General features: G+C 40.6%; 1 protein-coding gene across 4 annotated transcripts in view; it reads left to right on the forward strand.

The window, feature by feature from the left end:
• Positions 1–25287, forward strand: part of prickle2b (prickle homolog 2b) — a 92689-nt gene that overhangs the window by 21364 nt on the left and 46038 nt on the right. The window contains exon 1 of one of the 4 annotated variants that reach the window (XM_083534749.1): positions 20524–20723. The exons of the other annotated variants lie outside the window; for them this stretch is intronic. The gene's annotated coding sequence lies outside the window, so the exon portion shown is untranslated. Of the gene's footprint in view, positions 1–20523; positions 20724–25287 lie in introns of those variants that run through there. 4 annotated transcript variants of the gene reach the window in all.

Raw genomic sequence — 25287 nt, forward strand, 5'->3', positions numbered from 1 at the left:
TTTAGAGAACAAAAAAGTTATCAGAGACACAGTTAGAGCTATTTTGGCAGTACGGTAACTCATCAGTGCCATGATGACTTAAGCAGCCTGGGTTAAGGCTGCGTTGGGTTTTGGTCCCGGGTTCGGGTGTGTGGTTGGCACGCATCGTGAGAAACGCGCCGAGTCGTGGTGTAGCGTATCGGGTTAGCTACAGGGAGTTAATGCACACTTTGGGCCTGCGGGCGATCAGCTGTCCAGAGTGATTAATGATAAGAGACTTGAGAGTGTAGAGCGTAAAATGCTTCTGTGCACCCACCCACCCACACACCCACCCACACACACACACACACACACGTACACACACACACACGTACACACACGCATGCATTCCTGGACAGTTCAACACATTGTGGGTGAAAATAAACCTATTTCAGGTTTGTTATTAGATTTCTTCTTTTGTTCGAAATGTCTGTTTGGTCATATTTGCTGTCTCCATGACGGTTTACATCCCATGAGCAGCAGAGAGCAGTGTGTCCACATTAAAATATACATTTAGTAAAGTAGTTAATGAAGTCACTTTTCGTTTCGTAGAACAATCCAACCTCTCGCAAAGGCTTTGTATTCCTGTGCAAATGAGGATTTGCTCTTTTAATAAGCTCCACTCTTTTGGAAAGATCTTCAACTCTGTGTTGGAGTGTGTTTGTAGAGATCATTCAGCCACAATGGTTTTAGTAAAGTCAGGTACTGGTGTAGATGAGGTGAGGAGGCCTGGGTTGCAGTCAGCGTTCACATTTATGTTCAATAGAGTTGAGATCGGAGATCTAGAGCAGGAGATTCCTTCCACTCCAAACCATGTAAAACATATCGTCATGGAGCTGGCTCTGCGCAGAGGGGCTTTGTCATGCTGGATAAGGTTTGGGTCTCCAAGTTCAAGTGAAGAACAGATGTAATTCTACCACATCCAAATACTATATAACTGTCTGCCTCTGATTTTGCGGTAACAGTTTGTAATGAAACTACATATGGATGAAAAAGTTTGTGTCCCAATACTTTTGTCATATGCCAATATAGTGTACTATGATGCTTACCCACCAAATTTCATAAAAGGCAAAGCTCACAGTGAGCTGAACGTTATATAACATGGTGAATAAATTGGCGAAAGAGCACCTTTTAAGCCGATCCAATAATACGCCTCGGCCACTGCAGCGAGTCAGCTAGCACAGGCACACACCAACTCCTTTATCTGAGGTTTAGCACCTTTATTTTTTATAGAGTTGAACAACTCTTAATTAATGGATATAGTCAAACATTTTAAAAGTTTTGAGTAACAAACCAAAATGCAAGTTTTGTGATTCTGATTGGAAAATGTTAGGATGGATACATCATTTGAAGACTTGTAGGTAAAACCGTCACGCACTCGAAAGCAAACGTAGGTCAGAATTATATTCGGAAATTCATTTGATAATTAAGTTGGGTATTTAAAAACGCCACACTGCTCATTTCTACACTACCCATTTGTGTGAAATATACATTATAATAGAGCTGGTCAGTTTACTTTTAAACAGGTCCTGACCAATCAGAATTGTGATTTGGATATAATCACGGTTATAATTCTCTTACTAGGCAGACTAGTTATTATATAGTTTTCAAAAACGAAGGCAAATTTTGTGACACGCATAAAGCGTGAGTGCTTTGCTCCACAGTGACAGACTTCAGAATAATCCTTAATGACCATCTGTTAGGTGATTCACTCCTGTGCCAACCAAGGCCACATAAACACACTCGCACACGTGCACGCGCACGGACGTACTTCCTTTCTAGCACTTAGTCGGTGGTTGTGCACGAGTGCAGATCGTGAGGTCAGAGAGAAGCAGGTGGAAGAGGAACCAGCAGAGAATTTTCGTGATCAGAGATTTTCGGGTGAAAGAATGACAGTAATGAAGACAAAGTCGAGAGACTGTCGCACTTGACGTGTACTGTACTCTGGTGTTTGTCATTTTGGGTAATGGCATGAAACTGTTATTGAGACTCAAAAAACATCCAAAATAATTCCTGAAAACTGCTATTATAAAATATATATAAAAAAAAACATGTTCCTTTTTTGAGCTTTTGCATGGAAACAGGGTCACGGTGGTTCACACGCATTTTCTAATATACAGAACGCCTCAACTTGCCGATCATTGCCTATTTCCTTTATTTTACAAAAGAACGCCTCATAGATTGCCTGATGGCACATATTTCTAAATGGTTTGTGGAAATTTATTAGACCTCATTTTATTTATGCGCTTGAAAAAATGATATAATTTAGTTTCCTTTTACGAATAAGATCAATTATGTATTGAACGCGTCACAGTTTTTCTCAGTAAATATATAATTAATTATTAAATTCTTGTAAACGGATATATTTCCCCATCACTGTGCTTTTAAACTCAAAGCTAAGAAACACAATCATGGTGCTCTCTCTCTCTCTCTCTCTCTCTCTCTCTCTCTCTCTCTCTCTCTCTCTCTCTCTTTCTCTCTCTCTCTCTCTTTCTTTTTCTCAACAACATTATACTACACACATAAGCAAGACGGCAGACCCTGGGATGAATAAGCTTGTTTATAGTCATCACTCCGGTTTCCTGAACGTCCAGACCGATCATCATTACTAGGACTCGGATAAAGGATGTGCCATGGGTTAATAAGGTCAAGCCGGAGCCAGAGGTCTGCATATGGAAGGGATTTTTCTTCTTTTTTTTTCTTCTTTGCAGGGGAGGTCTTGACCGAGCTCACAGAGGGCATCAGTCACGATTCGGTTTCTATTCACATCTTTTTCTTTTTCTCAAAAGTGAGCAATAACTGCACCATAACTGCTAATGCATACATCATTCCATTTCCATCATGCTTATTATGTTACGAATGAGTCACCGACACCGAAAATGTCTGTTCTATTTTATACAGGGGTATTTGAATGAAATAATAAAAAAAAAGCCAGTAAAAGTCGAACTAAAATCCCAGGGCTCTATTTACGAGAGCAGACTCCTGAATGAACGGCTTTAATGGCTGCTGATTACACTTCCTATTCATTTCAGTCAGTCCTGCATTACATTTTTTTTTTTTCTCTTAACCACAGAGATATGACTCATATCTGACCTTTACTGAATCCTTTCAAGCGAAAATGCCAAAACGATTCCTTTTAGTGCAAAATTCTTCTTAAAACTGTAGATGCACGGGATATTTCCTGTCTCCGTGTGCTTCGGTGGGTCTGCTTGGGAAAACCTTGAGGCTTTGATGAAAAATACATTTGGATATTGAATTTGCAAATCATTACGGGATCTATATTACTAATTATAGAGCCACGAATCAAGAAAAAAAACGTACTTGAGAGACCAATTTACTTTTTGCAGGGATACCAATACAACTGGTATCAATAATCAATAATACAACTGATGTACATGAATTGTCAAACCAGTTATTAGTCTATAGTGTAGGATATTAAACCAAAATTTGGAAAACGTACTGCCAATCGACAATGGAGATTCCTACCATTGATGGTATGAACTGGTATGGGAGTTTGTGTTTTCTCTTGACAGAAAACTTCACCATGTCAGCAATTATTACAATATTTTTCTTTTGTGACGACGTAACAAAATTTGTCTCATTTAAAGAAAACCCTATAGTTTAATTTTCCTCATGTCGCTGTAGTCGACTTGTCGACACAAGATATCGTGCAGGTTCCAGGGTCCGAGCTCGTCCGTTCCCAAGTTGTGCGTACGATGGAACGCAGCATTACAGAAGGAAAACATTGTCTTGTTTTGCTAAGTCGAGGATGATAAACGAGAAATAAGGTTTGACAAAAACTTTTTGACTTTGGGATATTTTTGGCTTTGGATGAACAAGTTGACGTTAAAGAACACTAAAAATAAATTTTCTGTCATGAATTAGATTTTTTGAATGATTTACTGTTTGCATTCTTGCCTTATTGGCTTACCAACCACCCAACGATTGAGTTTTATGTATTTGTGTAAACATTCTTACTGATTGTTGAGATTATGGGGTCTTGTGAAGCATTTCAAACAGTTGCATTGCAAAGCGATGACCTAAAGCGTTGTAAAGTTAAAATCATCTCGTCTGTTAGAGACAGAGAGTGCGCTGTCGGTCCTGCTCGACCATTTAACAGCGCTTTAGGGGGAAACTCGGCCCAGACCAGGAAGCTCAAAAAAGCTCCACACGGACCCGGAGAGAAAAAGTGTGCGGTTTGGTTTTTAATAACATCGCTTTAGCAGATATCCCATAAGAGCGTTTAAGAGCACAACTCTGGCATAAAAACGAGCTGCAAGCCAACTCGCTTTGTCTTGGCCGAGTTTCTTCCTCCTGTGCGACGTCCAAGTCGCACATCGGAGCCTTGATGAATAGAACAACCGACCGTTCTGTCGCTAATACGTTTAGAAAATGGAATTAGAATGAGGGGCGGGGCACCAGAGGGCTCTTACTTTACCCTCAGCGTGGTTAAATCCCCGATCCGAGGAGCATCCAAGGTCAGAGAGCGGCGCAGTGGAGCGTTGTGTGATTTGTGTCGATGCTAATGCTTCTCCCATATGGTGCCGATGGAGACGGCCAGCAAGCTTGCAGCATGGAGGACGTGTCCTTTGTGTCTATAGAAACTTTTTTTTTATTTTTAAGAAATAAAAATAGTTTGTTCTGCGTGTGACATGAGATGAATTATAACCCTGCAGACTTACTACTGTACCTTTCAGATGGAAGCTTTGGCAGGCGCAGAAGACTAACGGGTCATGACTTAACCAGATCTGTATGCTTTTAAAGCTGATATTCGAGCAGTCTTTCATCTAGGAGGGGAATTGTCTTTTTATTTTATTTATTTATTATTATTTTTAAACTGTGCTTTTTTTCTCTATATACCTTAGGGAACCTTGAAGCAAATTATGTACACTTATTTTGGGCTGTTTTTGTTTATTTTTTTCTTCCCAGTTTAGTTGCTATATATATATTTATATCAACTTTACCTCAGATTTACCTGTGGGAATTGCTAATTGATTAATTTGAACACAGAAGTTGTCAGGGCTTTTTACTTGTCACATGTACATCACAGTAAAATTCTTTCTTCGTATATCTTCCTCGCAAGCTGGGGTGAGAGCGCAGAGTCAACCATGATAAGGGCCGGAGAGTGGCAGGGACTGATACCGGAGACTCCTTCTCTAAACCATAAATAAACTTCTGACCGATATATAAATGAGTGCATTAATCGAGAACAAACCTAAAAGTACAACCGTGGTGCTTTATTTATTGCTGAACGCACAAACTGCCATTCTGTTATGACTCATGTGATCAATCTTAGAGTTCCAAGTTTCCGAATAGAAATTCAAAGCCGATGCGGCATAACGAGAACTTTGGGAATTACATCCTTACCTTTTTCAGTAGGGAGGGCGTTGGGCAGCGTTTTGTGTTTGTGACGCCTGTAAGCGTTTACACTGTGGCCCTGGAGCGCAGATGGTATCACACCCTTGACTCTAACTTTAATGCCAACGGATTGGAGCCGCTTTATTGACCGTCGCATCTAATTAGACCACCTCTGTGGCTTTCTGCTCGCTCCAGAACGCGTTAGCGAAAAAGGGCTTTGAAGTGGCGCGAACGCCGGACTCCTGATTAGCGCAAAACTGTAGCATACATTATGTCTGATATGTTTGGAAGGTTGGTGGTCTGGAAATTTCAACACCCCAACAGTAGTAGCTTTTCTCAAGAACATGGTTATCTCAGTGTGCGTGTCAGAAATGCTAATATCATTTATGTACTTGTTTGTGTGTGTGTGTGTGTGTGTGTGTGTGTGTGTGTGTGTGTGTGTGTGTGTATATATATATATATATATATGTGTATGTATATATATATATATATATATATATATATATATATATATATATATATATATATATATATATATAATATATATATATATATAATATATATAATATATATAAAGCCCCAGTTACAAGTGGTGTGAATTAGCAGGTACTTAGCGAAGTCTAAGCCAAGAAAGCCTGGGGAGTAGGATTGACCTATTGAGCACAGAAACACACACACACACACACACACACACAACTGCGTATTAAGGACTTTAAGACTTGTTTTCAGTTTATTTCTCCTCATGACTTCATTTGAATCTGTGAAATTTTAGCTTTTGTAGTGCAAAGCGTAATCTGCTCCCACTCCATTTTAACAAGCCGCGATCTCGCATACTACACGTATCGTCTGAGTTTAGAAGTCACCTCTCGGCTACAATTAGCCACGCGTGGGAAGTGATTTTATAGTCTTTAACATCACTCGCGTTTGATCCCGAGCTCTAGGAGAAACGCTGCACCTAGTTAGGACTTGGCTCTGCTGTTGCCTCAGGTGGTACACCAGTAAATATCTTCGAGTGTCCATTATTTTTTTGAAGTGGACACATTTTACCATTCCTATAAATATTCCTAACGGGATCGACTGCTTTGTAAGAACGTTTTTTATCACTCGTGTGTTACATTTCCTTAAATCCACTTCTTTTATCTCCTTCAACATACAGATTCTTGAAATGTCGTACTCCATTTACGATAAGATGTCAAATGCAGAGTTCTTTTATTTTTTTTATCGAGTTCAGAGTATTTTATATTTAATAAAAACGTGAGAATACTTTCCATGGGAATTATTTTCCCAAAGAGCATGCTAGCTAATACCTGGGGCTAGCTCATAGCTGTGAGGTTTTTCTTTTTGTTTTTGTAATGCTGATTATGGCAGTAAAATTAGATGGCATTTCTCTCAGATGTGTTCATAAATCAGTAAGAAAAGACTTAATTTGGCTAAAATGACACTTTTAATGTTTTGAACATTGCTAGGCAACTGCAAAATATGGACACATTGAACATGGTACACTCTGGAAGACAAAGTCTAGTACCATCTGTCTTGTACTCTCAACTTGTACTGAACGAATTTCCCAATGAAACTGATCTTTGTCTCTAACAAACACAACCGGTATTCCTATCAGCTATCTAGCAAAAAAAAAGTAGGCTAGCGCCACATAGTGCAAAGACATAATGTCTGTAAAAAAGAAAATGAGACAGAACTGTCAGGAATGTGCCATTTCTCTCAAATGTGTTGGTAGTTCAGTAAGAAAAGGCTCACACAGCTTTTAATGTTTGTGGGAATACTTTCGATATTCAGTTGGGACAACACACTAGCTAGTTAAGCAAAGCTAGCAAATAAATAAGTGAGAGTAAATATGAACAGGAATATTTTTTGTTTTGTTTCTCTCAGTTGGGCAAGAAAAAGATTTTATTTGGCTAAAAACAGTGTTAGAATACACTTTATGGTTAAAAGGGTTACCACAAAACTGGAGGCACACTATTGTATAGGAAGTGATAGCATGACATCTTTCCTTAACGTCAACTAGCAAGCTGTTCCAGCATGACAATGCACAAAGCCAGCTCCATGAAGATATGCTATACAACGTTGGAGTTAAGGATCTATTGTGGCCTGCTATAGAGTTTTAACATCTAGTTTTGAACACCTTTGGGATAAACTGGAACGCTGATTGCACCCCAGGTTTTCTCAGCCTACATCAGTATCTGAAATTTGCCACCATTGTGGCTGACTGAATCTTCACAAATCTCCACAAGCACACTCCAAAGTTTCGTGGAAATGCTGGACCTCTGCAGATTTCACTATACTGGAATTTGAATCGCGAGAAGGAGAGATTTGACCTTGTGAATATAAACCAGTAAGGTGACTAATGGTGAAACCACTAGCTATGATCCCTCATCCATATTCTCTCGCTCCCTCCGGGATGAACCCGATCAGCTCCAGATAAGCGGAGGAATAGACTTGAACTTTTCAAACTGAATATTTTCAATCCGCCTCTACCATTTCGGCAGCCAATTCACTTACAGCCTGCTTAAGTCCATAAATCCTATCAGGTAAGGACTTGGCTTCTAACCCCACTTTCTAACCCCTGACCTCGGAGTTCTCATTAGTTCTGCCCCGGGTTGTCTCTTTATTTATGTGTTTTATATTTATAGGTAAAGATTGTAAGTGCTGCCCTGATGGCTCAATTCTCAGCACTGCCACAGATGTTACACCAGCTCACCACGTGTCAGTAACGTTTATAAATGCGATACGTCCATTTGTTCTTTAAGTCGCTGTACAGAGAAGGTAAAATATTGCTTTCCTCTCCATGCATTTATTTTTTTACTTCTCACTCGCTCTGTCTTTCTCCGTCAGTCGTTTTTTTTTCTCCCCCTGTATCTCTCTCCCCCACCTCCTGCTTTGGAGGCACATCTGGTTTGCACATTTCAGACAGAACCCATGTAAAGTGCATACTCTTTCCCTTCCCAAATGACTTCATCTGTGCTGGTGACCCGGGGGAGCACGGTGTGTTCCTCTTCTGAGGGTCTTTCAGTGCTTTAAAGGTAACGCTTGTTTTACTTTCATCCTCGGTTAGATGTAATAAAATAAAGAAAATAAAACAATAAATAAAAACAGCAACCAGTGCAATTATTTCCTGAATCTGTCCCAGTGTGTGCTGATGTTCTGGCTCACTTTCTTACTAAAAAACTTTCTTTTCTTTTTTTCTTTTTTTGTCACCCGACTGTGGATTCTGTTAAACATACTGTTAAATATCTAACACAGCATAATTATCTTATTTATATTGTAAATTGACATTTTATTTTCAATAAATAAGCATAATTTTGCATATAGATAAAAAAGAATATAGTTACTTTGTTTCTTCAGCTTTTGTTGGACATTTTGCTGGTCTTTTTTCTTTTTTTTTTTTTGGAGAAGAAATTAAAAAATATCATTAAAAGTAAATTTTTTTGTCTAAATTTCTATTATAATTATCGGGAAATGTCTTTAATATGTCGTGGATGCAGATAATTTAGAAACAGAGATGTTATGAAGACTTTTTGAACATAATATCTTAAACATTATGATTTATTTAATATATATATTAATTTTTTCACTATAAATCTCTAGTACTATAATTTAATTCGCCCTAATGTTTTTCTTTGTATAAATTTTTTTGACAAACGTGTGAAGTAATGGCATCGTAGAATGGTTTACGCTTTCTTTTTTTATGATCTTTGTCCCATTTAACACGCACACACGCTCTGCTGTTAATAAAAAGCATTTGCGGTCAGCTCATGGAGAATGCAAAAGGAAACGGCACAATGAACAGGAACTGGCAAAAAAAAAAAAACTGTTTTGAGATTTATATATGAAAATTGTTTCCTTGCCTCTCTTTAGAAATCGTTCTCTTTTTTCGAATCGCTTTTCTGCCATTCTGTGTCTCTTCACGCACACGTACAAAAACAGGCATGGTGAGAGGGTATGTGATAAAACGTCGTTTTTATATATATATTTTTTTCCCGTCCTGTATATTTTTTTTCCATCTGGCTCGAACTGTGACGAGATTTCGAATCGAACTGATTTTTATTGTTTCGGAACGGAAGCTTCCAGATGTATTAACACAGCGAGGATTGGATGTAGGGTAAGGTGACACCGAGGCACTTAGATCAATTGAAAGGACAAGACTTTCTGAACTGGCCTTTAACCCCGATTCACACACTTATTTGCTCTCTTAGGATTGGAGAGAGGGCGGAGACGGGAGGACAATAGAGTGGAGCAGAGACGCTAGGAAAGGGAGAAGAGAGCAGACAGATAGCAAATGAGGGACGTGCCAGCCCACACTTATCACTGTCATCTTCCCGCATAGCGCTGTGGAATGAGGCGGATGAACTCATCCGGATCCGCTCTCCAGAGCACAGCCACAACTCACCCTTGATGAGACCATATCTTAGCTGCGATACGTACCAGAACTTGTAATCGGCCCGAGATTCAAATGCAGCAAAAACATTAGACGCGCTCGGTTGCAAGAGGGACGTTTCTGGCCTAGATTCCAAATGTTAAGGAATCCCTAAATGCTTGGGAGTTGGGACGCTTTCAGCACACAATAGACTCTGCGTTGCTAAAACCGGCCGAGAACCGACCCAGAACTGTCTACCATCTGGATTAGAAAGAAAGTGATGAGATAAGAAAGAGCGAAAGAAAGTGATAGAGTTGAACTTGACTTTGAGAAATGTCAGAACTGTCAGCACTCGTGTCTCCTCACTTCTCCAGGGTTGTTGGTTTCCTCCAGATTCTCCCATTCCCTCCCACCTCCCAGACACATGCTGGAAGATGGTTTGAATACAGAGAATTGCCTCAGATGTGCATATGTGCGAGTCTCCTCTAGAGTGTATTCCCAACTCACATCCAGTGTTGCCATGACTGGCTCAGGATCCACCATAATCCTGATCAAGATAAATCACTTGCTAAAGATGGATGATTCCATTAATGCTGTTTTTCCGAAGGATTGCTTTTTTTTTTTTTTGTTTTTAATTATGTTTGACTTGAAGCAAATGAATAGTTTATCATTTGGGAAATGCTTATTGATTTCTCTCCAAAACTTGACTTTATTCATTTATAGCATGTGTCACCTTGAGTCAAACCTGGTGTTTGAACCTGCTTCCAGGGATCCTGGTTTATTCGAGGGAGCAATCTGAATTCCAGAGGAATTTTGAAATCAGGCCATAAAGTGGATGTTTGATCGATTCTTTGTAGAATTTGGGTTTTCCTGAAGTGTGCAAAAACAAACATCCTTAGTGCTGCTTTAAAAGGAATTTCATGGGATGGAACAGATGGGATGGGGAAAGCGGAAGAGTTGTTTTCAAATTGCAACTCAAAAAGTCAAAGGCTATAAAAGAAAACAATGTGCTTCCTTTTTTGCCATTTAAAAAAACCCACAATCTGCTTTGTGTTTTGACTCAAAATTCCTGGAACGTCCCAGGGTTTTTTGTTTGTTTGTTTGTTTGTTTGTTTGTTTTTAAGTAAAGTAGGTGGTCCTTTGCTACTTTATCGCAGTTTATCAAATAAGCTGGACAGTAATCTTCTCATCTTCCACCCCACCCATGTAAAGCATATCTTCATGGAGCTGGCTTTGTGCACAGGGGCCAGCTTTTTTCCATCTACCATCACCCCACTGAAGTCCACACGTTACCCGATTGTAGTGCATTAACCATCATGCGGATCTGCTCCACTCTGTACATTCTAGATCATTCTAAACAATTATTCTGTGTATGTGTATTCATTGATTTCATCTGTATACATCGATCAGGCATAACATTATGACCCCCTGCCTAATATTGTGCTGGTTGTCGGTTCACCACTGTTCCTTCCACTTTTGATAGATACTGACCACTGCAGACCGGGACCAGCCCACAAAAGCTGCAGTTTTGAATATGCTCTGATCCAGTCGAAATCCAAAAACCTCAAAATCTTCAGCTCTGCTACCTCCAGCTCCACCTCCTGTCTTTTAGTCAAATAAAATATGTAGATAAATATTTGCATATTTGTCTGCACTTGGCAATTTGCACAATTGATACTATTTGCACTCCTGGTGGTTGCTAAACTATATTTTGTTGCGGTGCTGTCTGTCTGTCTATCTGTCTATCTGTCTATCTATCTATCTATCTATCTATCTATCTATCTATCTATCTATCTATCTATCTATCTATCTATCTATCTATCTATCTATCTATCTATCTATCTAAACAGGAAGTTGGTACAGTACAGGAAGTAGAAAATGGCTGCAGAGCTAGCACGTTCTATTCCTGCTGTTCTCAGTGACTCTTCCAAACTTCCTGGCTTCTTCTTTTGAAGAGTTTGGAAGGGATCAATAAAACCGGACTCGTTAAACGAGAAGGGAAAACACCGCTTTCTGAAGCAGCTCCCCTTTTTAATGTAACGTTTTGGGTTTCAGCGTTTTGAAATCAGGGACCTTCTGCACGTCACATTCCATTTCGAATGTTCTGGTTTGATGGTTTGGCAACAGTGGAAATGCACTAGTACCTGAAACCATTGAGTTTTTCTCTGGACTGAATTTTCTTGAGGAAAAAAATTCTCATGATTTTTACTTTGCCTGAAGCTTCAAAAGGTGTCAAGCTTTTTTTTATTTAGTTAGTTTGTTTTTTTTTAAATGAGAATTCGGGGTCATGCTGCCAAAGGTAATAATTCTTTCTTTTAATTCAAAGCCAAGAGCATTGCCTCAAAAGACCAATTACTAATTCCCCCAGTAGCACAAAGAGAATGGTGGATAGGCTTTTGATAAAGAAGTGATTGCATTAGCTGTTAATAGCTTTTTCTGTTGTTTGTCCTGGACTGAGACGAGCATTGTGGGGGATTTGGTGGTGGGGGTTTGGGGGTTCTGGAACAAGAGACACTAAAGAAGCTGTGGAAAAGGATTGTGTTCTAGCGGTATGGCTTCCTTCTCCCTCTCCCTGCTGCTGTTTATGATTTAATTATTAACCCAAGCTTAATCACTCGCCACACGCAAGTTCACGTGTGAGACACGTGGGCTGCACCAAGCCAAGATGCGACACTCAGGAAAACAAAGAACAGACAGCTGATGATGCTCTGTTCTCTTTTCCTAGATGTAACTCACTCTCTCTCTCTTTCTTCTCCCTCTTTGTCTTTCTTATTCTCTTTTCCTCGCTGCCTAACATGTAAACGACATCTGCCGGAGTAGAATCGGATTCCAGGGAGTCCCTCGTGGCCTCCCTCTTAATGTGTCTCCTGACACGGAGACTGGAAAAGCAGGAGCAGGGGAGAAAATTGAGGAAAGAATAAGCAGAAGAGGAAAGCAGGAGGATTCCTTCCTTCCTCTTGTCTCCCGGAGGAATAAAAGCCAGCGACGCGGAGTTGGCGGACAAGCCGCCACCGGCCTCGTGAAGTTTACACTGTGCTGTCAGAGAGAGCATTGCCTTTTTCCTCCCAGCAGTTAGAGTCTATAAAAGCGTTGCCAGTCCTCCAGAGTGCAGTTAACTTCAGTGTTTCCTTTCTGCTTAGGGTCTTTTCTTTCTTTCTTTTTTGCATAAACGTTCTCTCCTCTTCAACCTCTGATGAAGGATGTGACTAATGCTGCTTTTATGCATATGCCAGAATTACTATTAGTAATTCACCTAAAATGCACATGAATGTATTATATTTCGTAATCACAGTAAGGGTGGTCTTGAATGCACTTTTTATGCTTTCTTTCGTTTACACTTGATGTTTAATTTTAGTGGAGAAAAAGATGAGTATCACACGAAATACATGGTCCATCCCAATTCCTAGTTGGATGAAGTGGATTTAGCCTTGTAGACAAAAAATTAGAAATCTAGTACCATTGCGGTTCTTTGGTCTGCCCCTAGACCCCACAACAGTTTTGTCTTTTACAGAGTAGTTCAGAAAAGCAGAACCAATAAACAAGCAAACAACCATAGAAAAAGATCTCAGTTCAACCGCATTTGCTAGCATTTGAAATCCACTTCTAGAAGATGATCACGGGCCAAAGTGAACTTTCAGGACAAAATCAGGACAATGTCCAGATTTTCAAGCCTCATTTACACCTAGCAATCCTTGGATCTCACAGAAATGGTGGCGCATTTGATGGTGGCGCATTGCTAGAAACATCCTGATTGGAGGTCAGCACTAATATCCAAGTCTGGCTTATAAAACCTAAATTAGTTCCAAGATTAGATTTTTGTCTGGCGCCAGCGGGAATTCTGGGCCTACTGACAGGTTCATTCCAAAGGTTGTCCACCCCCAACCACTTTTTATTATCCAGGGCGATTTATTTCCTACAGCCACTTCTATCAATGGTGTTTCCACCTTTTGCTTTTTTAAATTTTCCTGTACAAATGTCTTATTTATGGTATTAATACTCCGAAGTAAATGTTCATCAGCTTCTCCCAAAGGGGAAAAGGCTAGTTATAGTTCCTGATCTTGTATTCTTGTGAAATCAATACGCATATGTGGACTATGAGGGCCTGGCTTGCTAATGTCTATAAGGGGTAATAAGGGTTGATTGATTGGGTGGTGGTATCACACAGAGTTTTCTCTGAGCGCTGGTGTGTACATGGGGAAGAAATACTGAGCGTGAGACTCGGTGAATAGGATGAGCATCCTGCAGAACCTTCCTCATTCCTGCTCCATTTTATGGCAAGATCTAATTGTCTCCTCCATTGTTCTGGCCTTTTTAAAGGCTTTGTAATGGAAGCATGTGTTTCTCATCACCGGGCCTAGAGAGGCTTCAGAGCTGATGAGCGGAATGAGCGTCGTTGTATGTTTACACCACGAAAAAAAAAAAAAAACCCACAAAAGCGATTGAGCAAGAAGAGAGGAATTCTTCCCGTCTGCCGAGGCAACACGTCCAACCTGTAACCTATCAGTCGCTGAGATTTACCCGAGGACAGGCGGGATCACTGTAAGCGTTCTGGTTCGTTTGGAATGGAAGTTGGAGGTTGTGTATAAAGGAGGCTTTTTGTCTGTTCCAGTAACATATCACAGAAGTAGGCCAAGCATTTCTGAAGTCTGTTATCATTTAGGGTGCAGTTCTCTCTCGAACGGTGAATCAGCACTGTAGACTCTGCGTCGTCCACTCAGGATTTCTCACTCGCAGACTTAAAGGTCTCGGAGTCATCGTTATGACCTATTTTGGCTTTAGGTTGAGCTCGAAACTGTGAAAACTAAGCTGGAGGGATTTGAGCACTTCATGCATTTTGTTCTCCAGAAATCCCCGATCCATATGTGCCGTGAAGTACGTAGTAACCGCAGTGCTTTTCAGAGACTTAAAAAAGAGCGAGAGAGCTGCGTTCAATTTGAAACGGAGGAAAAAAAGAATAGTGCAATTCAAAGCTTCTTGAGAAACCGGGTCGTGAATTTTGCTTTTTTGTTGTGTTTTTTTTAGCATTACATCCATTTAAAACTCAAAGCTACTCAGCTAATAAGCTGTTCATACATGGGTCAATCCTGACATCCATTTTAATTTGACCGGCAGCAGAGAGTCTCGATCTCTGGCTTGTCCGATCGGCCTGCTGGGACTTAAAGGAAGGTTTATCAAGGCTGCATGATTGACAGGTTGAAGATGGGATCGGACTCCCAGGAGATATTCTGATTAGGAAGCTTGGATGTTTTCCTGAAAAAATAGAAGAAATTCATAAGACACCCAAGTACCTATTCCAGTTCTGGACATGTTGAGTTCAGAAGATATTAATGCTTTTCCTGAATGTGACATTTCTGTAGTGGATCAGCCAAGCTTGTGTTTATTAGTCTCTTACGGCTGTGTTTTGGCAGAGAGCAAAAGAGCGCCGAGTTTTCCGCTGAGTGGCATCTTCATCACTCGCACAAACAGATCGGAAACATCTGTCCCAAAATGGGTCCGTAGTGGTTTTTTTTTTTTCCTTCTTCTCCTTTATATCGTCCAAATTTCTTTTTTTTTGCTCTCCTCATTTTCTTTTCTTTTCCCGTGCCATGATGATGATGACCCTCATCATCGCCGATGCCATCAACATGGCCGCAAGTCCTCACATCATGCGGAGCGCCTGACAAACGAGTGTTTACTTTGGTTTTGTAGTTGAAACGCATTTTCCCTCCATCTCTAGGCTGTTTGTTCTTTCCTTTCTCTCTCTCTCTCTCTCTCTCTCTCTCCTCACATTCTCTCTCTTCTCTATTCCTGTCTCTTTACAATCCTGGCATTGGGTTGAACAGCAACACAAACTGGCAGCACACCAAATACACACCGTTCATTAATAAAGACGCACAGCATTGTATCCTTTAATCGTTTCATCTGTTCACGATTACATTTGTACAAGTGGAACATCTGGAAAACATCTAAGGATGTAGAACAGCATTGTTCTTATCACTTGGGTTGTCACAGATATAAACAACGAAAAACAATTACGTGAATAAATTTCGGGAACAAAATAAATAAATCAAAACTAATCGTGCTTTCTGACCCGTGCGATTATTCACAATAATTCTCCGTCAATGCGAAATCTGTTTCTGATTGATTTGAGTACCAGAAGTAACATCAGGCAACAAAATAACTCGTTTTTGCAAATGTAAGCATTAATACACGTTTTCAAGGGATTTCTTTTTTGTTTTTATTTCCTGGATGGTCATTGGACCCTTTTTACGAGAAAAACCCATGTTTTATCTTGTTCTCCATAAACCCTTAAAGGGTTTTTTCATTTTTTCCACAACTACAAAATTGATGAACATTTTAGAGTGTTGCTTTTCCCACTCGCTTCAAGCACCATCAACTGTCCTCAACTGTTTAAGAAGGTTTTGCACGCCGTGTTGCAACTTCCTCGCTAATAAAAGCCAGGCGCGCACACACACACACTCTTACACACACACACACACACTCAAAGTAAATTACAGTGTGGATTCTGTAGGCTTTGCCATTAGACAGGGTCCTGCCAAGCCTTGAGTGATATGTGTGGCTGCCCGTGTGTTCGCACACAAGTGTGCATTCATGCACATGTGTAGCACAGTGTGTACTCGTTCTCTCTTGGCCTGAGCTGAAGGTTGTGGTTTGAGATGCTTGGTCTGTCTGAAAAATGAAAGTCGTGGTCTGTCGGAAGGCCGTGAATCGACATATTAGGCGCAGCAGCAGTGAAGGCGCGAGTGCGCGCACTTTGTGTCATAAATGGGACGAAGCCGAACATGAACGCGTTCAACATATTGCGTCTTCAAGAGATACAAACGGTACAAAAGTATTGGAACACCTGACTTTTTCAGCGTTGTGGCTTTTTTTCTCAAACTGTTAGCACAAAGTTTAGGTTTTGGGTGCGTTAGCATGAAATATCCCTTACACTTGAGCTAGGAGACCCAAACCTGTTCCAATATGACAATGCACGAAGATATGGTTTCCATGAGTTGGAATGGAAGATCTCCTGCTATAGAGTTTCAAATTTATTGAACACATATGGGATGGATGTGAACTCTGACAGCACCCCAGGCCTCCTCACCTACATCCGTACCTGACTTTCCTAACACCCTTGTTGAATAAATCTACCACACGATCACGTCGAAATCTAGTGAAACATTTTCCCAGAGGAACTAAGTTTCTTATCAAAGCAAATTGGGGCTAAATGTGGAACAGGATGTTTGAATATATCAAACACAAATCTTACAGTCATGTCTACATTTTAGACGGCATCTGTTTGAGATTAGGACCGGGATCGTGCGGGAAAGTGGAAGGCCGCGTTTATTAACGTGAATGTGAGTCACTACCTGATGCATGTAGCAACCATTCCTTCATCCTTAGTAACTGCCTGGTCAGGATCATGGATTCAGGTAGACCTTTTTGGTAAACCAGCTTAATTTGTTAGAAAATCTTAACCAGAGATGGAAATGGTGTGAGCAGGATGAAGAAACATTTCTGTGCAATGATGTAGTTAAGCATAAGGAACATATTGTGGTGACAGTCAAGGCATTTCCATTTCTGCCATTTTTTTCCCCAGTGTTTCTTAGAGCAAAGTGTTGGTTTATATTTAATGTTAAAAAAATTAAAATCTACTTCAGGATCCGCCCACTACATGTTTCGATCTGGATACAGATAAAGGCATTGTGTTACACCCCAATGTCACATGCAAGCCAAAGCCACACACCTCTTTAGCTTCTGTTCAGCTTAGTAAGAGGTTATGAGCAATCGTTTTTGGCAATTATTTCTTTCTGGCAGCGATATTACCGACAGGTTTAAGATGAAGCTGAATTTTTGATTTTCTTTTTTTTTTTTTTTATCCAAAAAAACTGTCTAATAGCATTTGATAATGTATATAAAATGTCTATGTAAATCTTTTCGACTCAGAAACCGCCAGTAGAAAGAAACGACTTTAACAGCTGAGCGTATGATTCTGGAACATCACCCACTCTCTCCTTCTCCCTCTCGGTATCACTGACGTTTTTCATTGAAGGGATCAGGAAAATTGCTTTCGAACCTTGGATTCCGAACCTGGTCAAAAACTAAACAGAACGTCTTCCATGTAAAAAATGACAATGTAGTTGATTACTTTTCCTAGCCACCTATTACGTATCCGATTTCATTATCCGGCTTGGAATGATGTTTTTATACGGATACTATCTCGCGCTGTTGCTGTCTCTCGCCACAGATCCCCGAGGAGAAAAGGGGAAAAGTGGTTTTCTCTACCCTCTCAGTCAGATGCTGTGTGGATGATGGATTGTTCTTCTGCTTTGACAAAATAAATTCATTACACTGATGGGTCAAGAAGCTTTTAGGAGTATTTAAATGATATCCCCTCAGCTCCCCCATCTCTCTCCCTTTCTCTTTCTTTCTGTCTTTCTACTGTCCCTGCTTTTCCTCTCACTAAGGGACGTCGGATTGATGGATCACTTCAATTAACTCTGACATAAGAAGGGATGAAATAGCAAGTACGTGGGAGGAGTGCGGAGAACACTTTCTTTTTATTTCTCCTCTCCTTTTCTGCCATCATCTCATCTTTCTTGTCCTCCCATATTTATTTTAAATGCTATTGGACATGCAGTAAGCGTTTCTGGGTTTAGATGACCCACTCTGTTTCAAATTGTCGAATTACTTCATCTGATAAACGATGGTTTTCGCTGTCACTCGAGCATGAATTGAAGCTAGTGAACTTAGCATTCAGAATGTACCATAAAGCTTAAATGAATGGTACCATGGCTAAGACAGACAAGTGAGGTTGCTTCCTCAAAGCTCTGGGTTCATAAATTGGTGTTGAAATCTGACTCGTTCTCAATGAGGGCACATGGTTGACCTCAGGGTTTCTTCCATACATATATTTTAATTGAATTGCTGACGATAGGTGCAAATGTCTGTGCGTTGACTCCAGTGGACTGCTCCCCCTTTCCCCTGCCTTGTACCCAGTGCCTACAATTAATTGCTTAATATAAATGAATGAGCTGACCACTTAGCCTCTCTGAAATGACAAAATCAAAACTAACAATGGAAGAATATAGCCATCGAAAAGTGATCTCAATACATAACAGACTGTGTATCCAATATCATACGACTGGCCACCTTCTAAAAATCATAATCAGTTTGTGTAGGTGTTTAAGGCAAGTTGCCTGGTATCCAGCCCACACATAGCCATGCTACACAGCTGCGGATTTTTCTACTGCGATTGGCACGAAACAGGCTCCTGCCTATATTTCTTAACCACCTAAATAAGGCCATTGTCACGTATTAGTCTCATATGGGCCTGCACTCACAATTAGCATGTTCAGGAGTTCGAGAATAATCAACTGTGTGTGCTCAGACAGGCCTGGTATTTTTTTGTTGGGTTGCAGTGGCAGGCTTCTCGAATTTAGACGTCTGCACAATTGTAATAAGACACCGAGACCTATTTTCTTGTTAATAAGGCAAACACACAAACAAGATCACATGGTTGTGGCTTTGGCATGGGTAAGCGTGGCAGATATGTATACCTCGGCTTTTCCCTACTATTAGCACAAAAAAGGTTGAATAACTTATAAAAAGAATTTTGTCCTTCAGTTTTTGTGGATGTTCCTTAGTTTAATGTTTATTTTCTTGGTGTCGCGTTTTTCTCTTCTTTATAGGAAATTCGCCAAACAAATATTTAGAGGCAAAATATTAACAGAAACTGCTACGCTGCAATATCAAATGGACCTAGAAATCGCTAAATGGTATGATGTGGTGTTCTTAAGAAAGAAAAACTTGTCATTGTTGTGGTATAAATGGAATAAAACACTCCAGGACATGCTGTTAAAGGGAAATCGTGACACCACAATATTGCTGATTATTGTCCTATTGGTTCCAGAACTTGCAAATGCTGTACGTTTAAAATGATGGTAATGGAGCCTCAAAGATCTTGGGCATTGTTGGCATGGTACTTATTTTGCCATTTAGTAGTGTTTAGCTTTAAATAATGATCTAAGTCTGGTTTAAGGGAAAGCTTATTAAACAGGAAAGTCACCCTCCGGAACATGTTTCCAATTTCCAACTTGGAGAGCTTTTTCCTGCATCTCGAAGTCGTTCAGGGCGAATTGTTGTTGTTGCCGGTAAATGATGGGGCCTTGTGATTATTGCTTTGTGACTCAGCTCCTGCAGTGCGTTGATCAGTAGGTCCGGTGTGTAAATGCACGGCTGTTAAAGAAGTTGTACTGCGAGCTGGAGCTGAAGTGAAAGCATGTTCATATGGCGGTGATGAATGGCTGGGTCCCACTGGCGCTCGCAAAGATTGGGTTTCATTAGTTATTTGGAGAAGGAGGGGGAGAGGGTAGTTGTGTGTTTTTTCTTCTTCTTTTTTGTTTGACATCCACTTGCAGGTCCTTTATTTTACTGCTTTACTCTTCTATTCTGTGGTTCATCAGACTACCTTAGACACTTTGTTTGCTTAATCAGATGCACTGGCCTCCCATTTTTTTTTTTCTTTTCAAGTGGACATTCAGATCAGCTGTGCTGTGATTGGCTGGGGCCCTGATGGCACAGAACATGGGGCAGTACTCTGAAGGGGGTAGTCATAGGGGAACAGTTAGAGGGAAAGTATAAGGAGGGGGTAGTTTGATGGGGGCTGGGGTAAAGGCGTTGGGAGGTGACCTCAGACTTCAGCCCTACATTAACGCCCACTCAGGACACCTCAGGTTGGCTTACACTGGTTTGGGAATCGTCCAACCCTTGGCACTTTAAAGCTCTGCCATTCATCCAGGAGTGATTGGGGAAATTCTGCCTTGTTTTGCCTTTCCAGTTTGAGCACCACTTTCACTCGCTCTCACCAGAGCAGGTTTTTCCCATTTAGGAAAAGTGAAAGCTCTTGCCCTGAACTTAACCTTGATTCCTCATGGTGACTGCCTTTTGAAACCCAGTTCGAAAACAATCAAGATAATCTAGAGGAGAGGAAGTGGTAAGTAAGTTCCACACACTGGCTTAAAATGAACCGTGTGTCATGCAGCTGACACGTTGATTTCTCTTAAGCCAAGTGAATGCTTTTCTCAATGTTTCTTCTCGTCTGTTTGCTGACTTTGCTGTTTTCAGATTATGTATTTGTTGATGCTGACCAGTTCTGACCCATGTCCAGTTTCAATATGCACTCTTTGTTCGGCTTGTTGAACAGGGTGTTTGCTATGTAAAGTGGAATTTCTTTTTTAAGCCATATCAGCACTTTTAAAAAAAATTGACTTGTTTTAAGTGTTTTGCTTTTTGCTTTCCACCATCCTTACTGGTTTTTTGATTTGGGAATTTATGCCTCAGCTGAGTTTTAGATAATGAGTAAGAGCAAGGAGACAGGCAGACAAGAGTAGGAGAACACAAAAGGGTGAAAAAAAAGTCAAAGAAGCATGCTGACAGCACCCTGCAATCTCAGCTGTTGTGATTTAGGCTGCCTGACAGCACACAAATCTTGAAGGAACTCTCAGCTGTGCCGCATGCCGACCCCTCCCGCTCTTTATTTTTAACACCAATGCTTTATGTGGCCTTCACGACAACAGGGCCGAAAGAGCTTATGTTAGTTGGTTAGCTAGATGTACAGTGCTAAATTTTGTCAGTGGTTCTCATTGCCCCAGTGTAACGATGTGTGGGGGAGGAGGATGTGAATGAAGTGACCAATATTAGTGGGGGGAAAAAAAGTAATGCAATCGCAGAATGCAGAAAGAAAAAAACAGATGGCAAAAGTACACACATCCTTTACTCATCCTTCACTCAACCTGACCTTTACAGACTAGCACTAGTTTTCTTTGGTGACTACTGTACAAAGGTGGAGCTCACCAGTGCCAAACGTCGCTGATTGGATATATTCAAGCTTCCAACCAGTACCAACCTGTACTGGTTCCTCTGGCAAGCCTCATCTCAGGAGTTCCTCAGTAATGCCTTATAAGCGTTCTTACCCTGGATTCTACCAGTGGAACCATTACTAGAGTGTTCTCATTCGCTGAATACATCCTGGGGTTCTTGAAAAGGTTCCTCTGTTTTGATAATACCAACAAAAACATGCATTTAAAGGGATTTGTATAAGTTTCGGAAAGTTTTTTACGAGTATGGCCCTTCATGATGTCATTAAGGGTGGAATTCCACGTTTGGGCACTTCTTTCGGAAGAGCGCACACACTGCAACCTGAGCGAGAGCACACCCATCACCGTGCTTCATTCGGTTACGGACGTCGTTGACGGCAGGGGCTGCACAGGACTCAGAAAAACGCCCCGAAGAAAAGTATGGTTTTGAATGTGAGTGAAGGAGAACTTTGTTCTTACCATATAGACACATCCACCTGTAGTCGTCATTGCTGCTGTGGTTCTTGGTGTTTAATTTCACATCTGATTCTGCATTAAATATGGACAGCTGGATTTGATTGTTCCCTAATTTCAGATTATGGAGTTTTTGTTTCCGTTTTTATTTATAACGACATCACAGCTTGCAGATGACCGTTTTGCAACCCCGTGCATGCTCTTGACTTTTTAGCTCCGCCCACAACACACCTCAGCTGTTTTTTTTGTAAAGCTGTATCTTTCTTTTATAAATCAGGAAATATAAAGAATGCAATATTACTGTCTTATGTCTATGGACAAGTACTACCCTGGAAAATTTAGTGAAGTACCTTTCTAATTTGCCTAAGTTTAATATACCAGTACTAATCATCACAGTCTAGTCTGTCTTTTCAGCAGATTTATCCTTGCTTCAACACAATGAACTCATTATGCAACCAACTTGATAATTGCCAATCTGGGGAAAAAAGGGGTATCTGCAGATCTGTAATTGAGAACCACTGTACCATGAGATCACCCACCCAGTATTCTATAGCTTCAATGCTAATCAAACACACCTGATCCACTTCATTCTGGTCTCTAGAAATTTCTGAATATAAAAGCCAGGTGTCTCAGATTAGGGTTGATGTTAAACTACAGGGGGGTCGACCTCTGAGCTCCGGCAGTGGGCAACCCGCTTTAGTTTCTTCCTCCTATATGGGTCTCTTTGCTCTTGGTCACCCTCGAAGGTGTGTGGCATTAAAGCTGGATAAAGTTTCCACACCATGCAGCACTGAATTAATGATTCAGCCATTGATGCCTTGTTGTCTTTTTCTTACGATTGATGTCCTTGAGCGAGTTTAGCGTGACGCATTTAGCATGGCAGATTGTGACGCAGATATCAAAATCACGGAGCATCAGCAGACGCACATTATCTCCCCTCTTGCTGCCATTTTGTAAGCCGAATCTACAAGTAATGGCTAAAGGAGAAAGGATGGAAGTGTGGTTTTTGAGAAAGAGAAGAGCGAGAGCGATGAAGTAGGAGTTTCTGGGTCAACTTCAAACGTTTGCAGTATTAGTCCATTGATTTTCTTTCATTTTTGGCATGCCGACCAAACCCTGTCCACCCCCCTGCTGTGTACCACCCACCCACAAACACACGTGTGTGCACACACACACACACATCTCCCACCCGCTGTTTTCTCTATTTCCTGTTTGCTCTGCCGGAGCCAATTGATGCTCAGCGTGCAGGTCAGTGACGGATCCGGTGGCATGCTGGGCCGTTTCGTTCTATGGCTATATTTTTTTTTTATTGGTGTTTGAACACAAACACACACGTAGAAGCACATAAAATATTTGCCCAAAGGCAAGAGGTAGGTCAGAACTTTACACAGTCACTGTATATTTAATGCTAGCAGGACAAGATTTTCTCTAGAAACTTGGGCTGTAAATAAACTATTTTTTGGAATGTGTTACATTCTGGAAAGGTATGAAAAAAGAAATAATGCAAATTGATCTTTTCATAGGGACTATTCTGTGCATTTGGCCTGCATTCTTACATAAAAACAATAGCCCATATGTATAACGGCATGACTAGAATGAACAGCTAACTTTTATCCTGTTTTTGTCGTCAATGATTTTCCAGGAAGATTAGGCTCCGAGAAAAAACGAGTCTCGGGAGTAAATTGCCCTGACTTTCAGAGAAACTGGTGTCAGAGAGATCAGATTGCAGTGGGCTTTGACGGCCTCTCCTTGTCCTGCGCTACTCCCTGAGAGCCAGGCTGAGAAATGAGAGGAGAGCGGAACAAACCAGCCTGTCACTTATACTCCTTCACACACACACACACACACACACACTGACACACACTGCAGACAGGCTCGTGACACTCCTCGCCTTGAGAGCTGCCATTTTCAGTGTTAATTTTTCAGATATAAGTGCTCCATCCATTGTATAAAAGAGAGAAACAGACAGAGGGATGATTTTTGTCTTCGGGGAAAAACGAAGGCGAAAAAATGTCATTTTAAACCCAAAAAGTTTCACACAGAGACGTTATATAAATGTTTGGTAGCAAAAAAGCATGATTTCTTGAAACTTATGATTTATGATACTGTAGGGTCATTAGTGAACGACTGCGCCATGCCATCTGGTTTAATCTGAAATAAATCATAAATAGTTTTCTTTATGTATTTTTTTAAATAGTACAAATAAACCTGTAAGCATGGCTGCTTGTTAGCATTTGCTCCATTTTTAAAATTTTTTTCGGGAAGTCTTTATATAGCTACGCCCCTTCATCCTTTTCTTAGTCCGTTTAGAAAAGAAAACACGGTACAATTCGGCAATAAAGTTACTGTACGCAACGAAAACAGGACGAGGCTGTACAAGCAAACATGGTAAACCGAGACTAAACATTGGTAGTGCTTTCTGGAAATATATTATTGGCGGACAAAAGAAATGAACTTGATTTAGTGCTAGAGATGGTCAGCTGAAAAACTCATGAAAGCTAATAGCAATAGACGGTGAAGGCATTCTGGACCATTGAATTAAAACTGAATGAGACAAATTTCACACGTTTATAGTTTTGACGAATTCGTCTTTAAATAGTCCAGAACGTGTTTTGCCTTTCATATCTTCATCTTTTTTTTTCTTTTCTTTCTCAAGAAGAACTCGCACGTCCGAGTGAGAAAGATGTGGGATTTTTTTTCCACGAGTTTTAGATTCTTGCTTGTTTTATTGTACTTTTTGAGGAAGTATGAGGTCAGCGGTGTGCGGTTCATCGTTAATTAAAAGCCGAGTTAGTTAAGTTAATTACAAGTTGAGTAAATTGGGTTCATTTAAAGGTGTCATGGTTTGGTGTGTTGGCTGTGTTAATTGGCTTTTATTGCAGGTCTGCGGGTCCTTGATGTTTGAGATGAGAATGATGGGAAAGTTAAAGCACACACACACACACACACACACACACACGTATGCACACAAGTTTATGTACATTGCATGAGCATGGTAAGTGCTTCATGGAAACTTTTGAGCTTGGCACAGCTCTCTTTCGGAGTCCTTCTGTGAGAAAATGCATGGCCAGATCGAGATCCTTGGCAGCGAGCGCTGAATCTAATTAGCGGGTAAAACGCGTGTGTTTGTCGAAAGGCTCAATCCGATGATGATCGTCGATCATCTCACCGCTTTGACACAAACGCTAAAGGCAACCGCTTGCGGCCTGGGGGTCATGCGCTAATTCT

The sequence above is a fragment of the Silurus aristotelis genome (genome assembly GCF_946808225.1).
Source record: "Silurus aristotelis genome assembly, chromosome: 28".
Taxonomy (NCBI): domain Eukaryota; kingdom Metazoa; phylum Chordata; class Actinopteri; order Siluriformes; family Siluridae; genus Silurus; species Silurus aristotelis.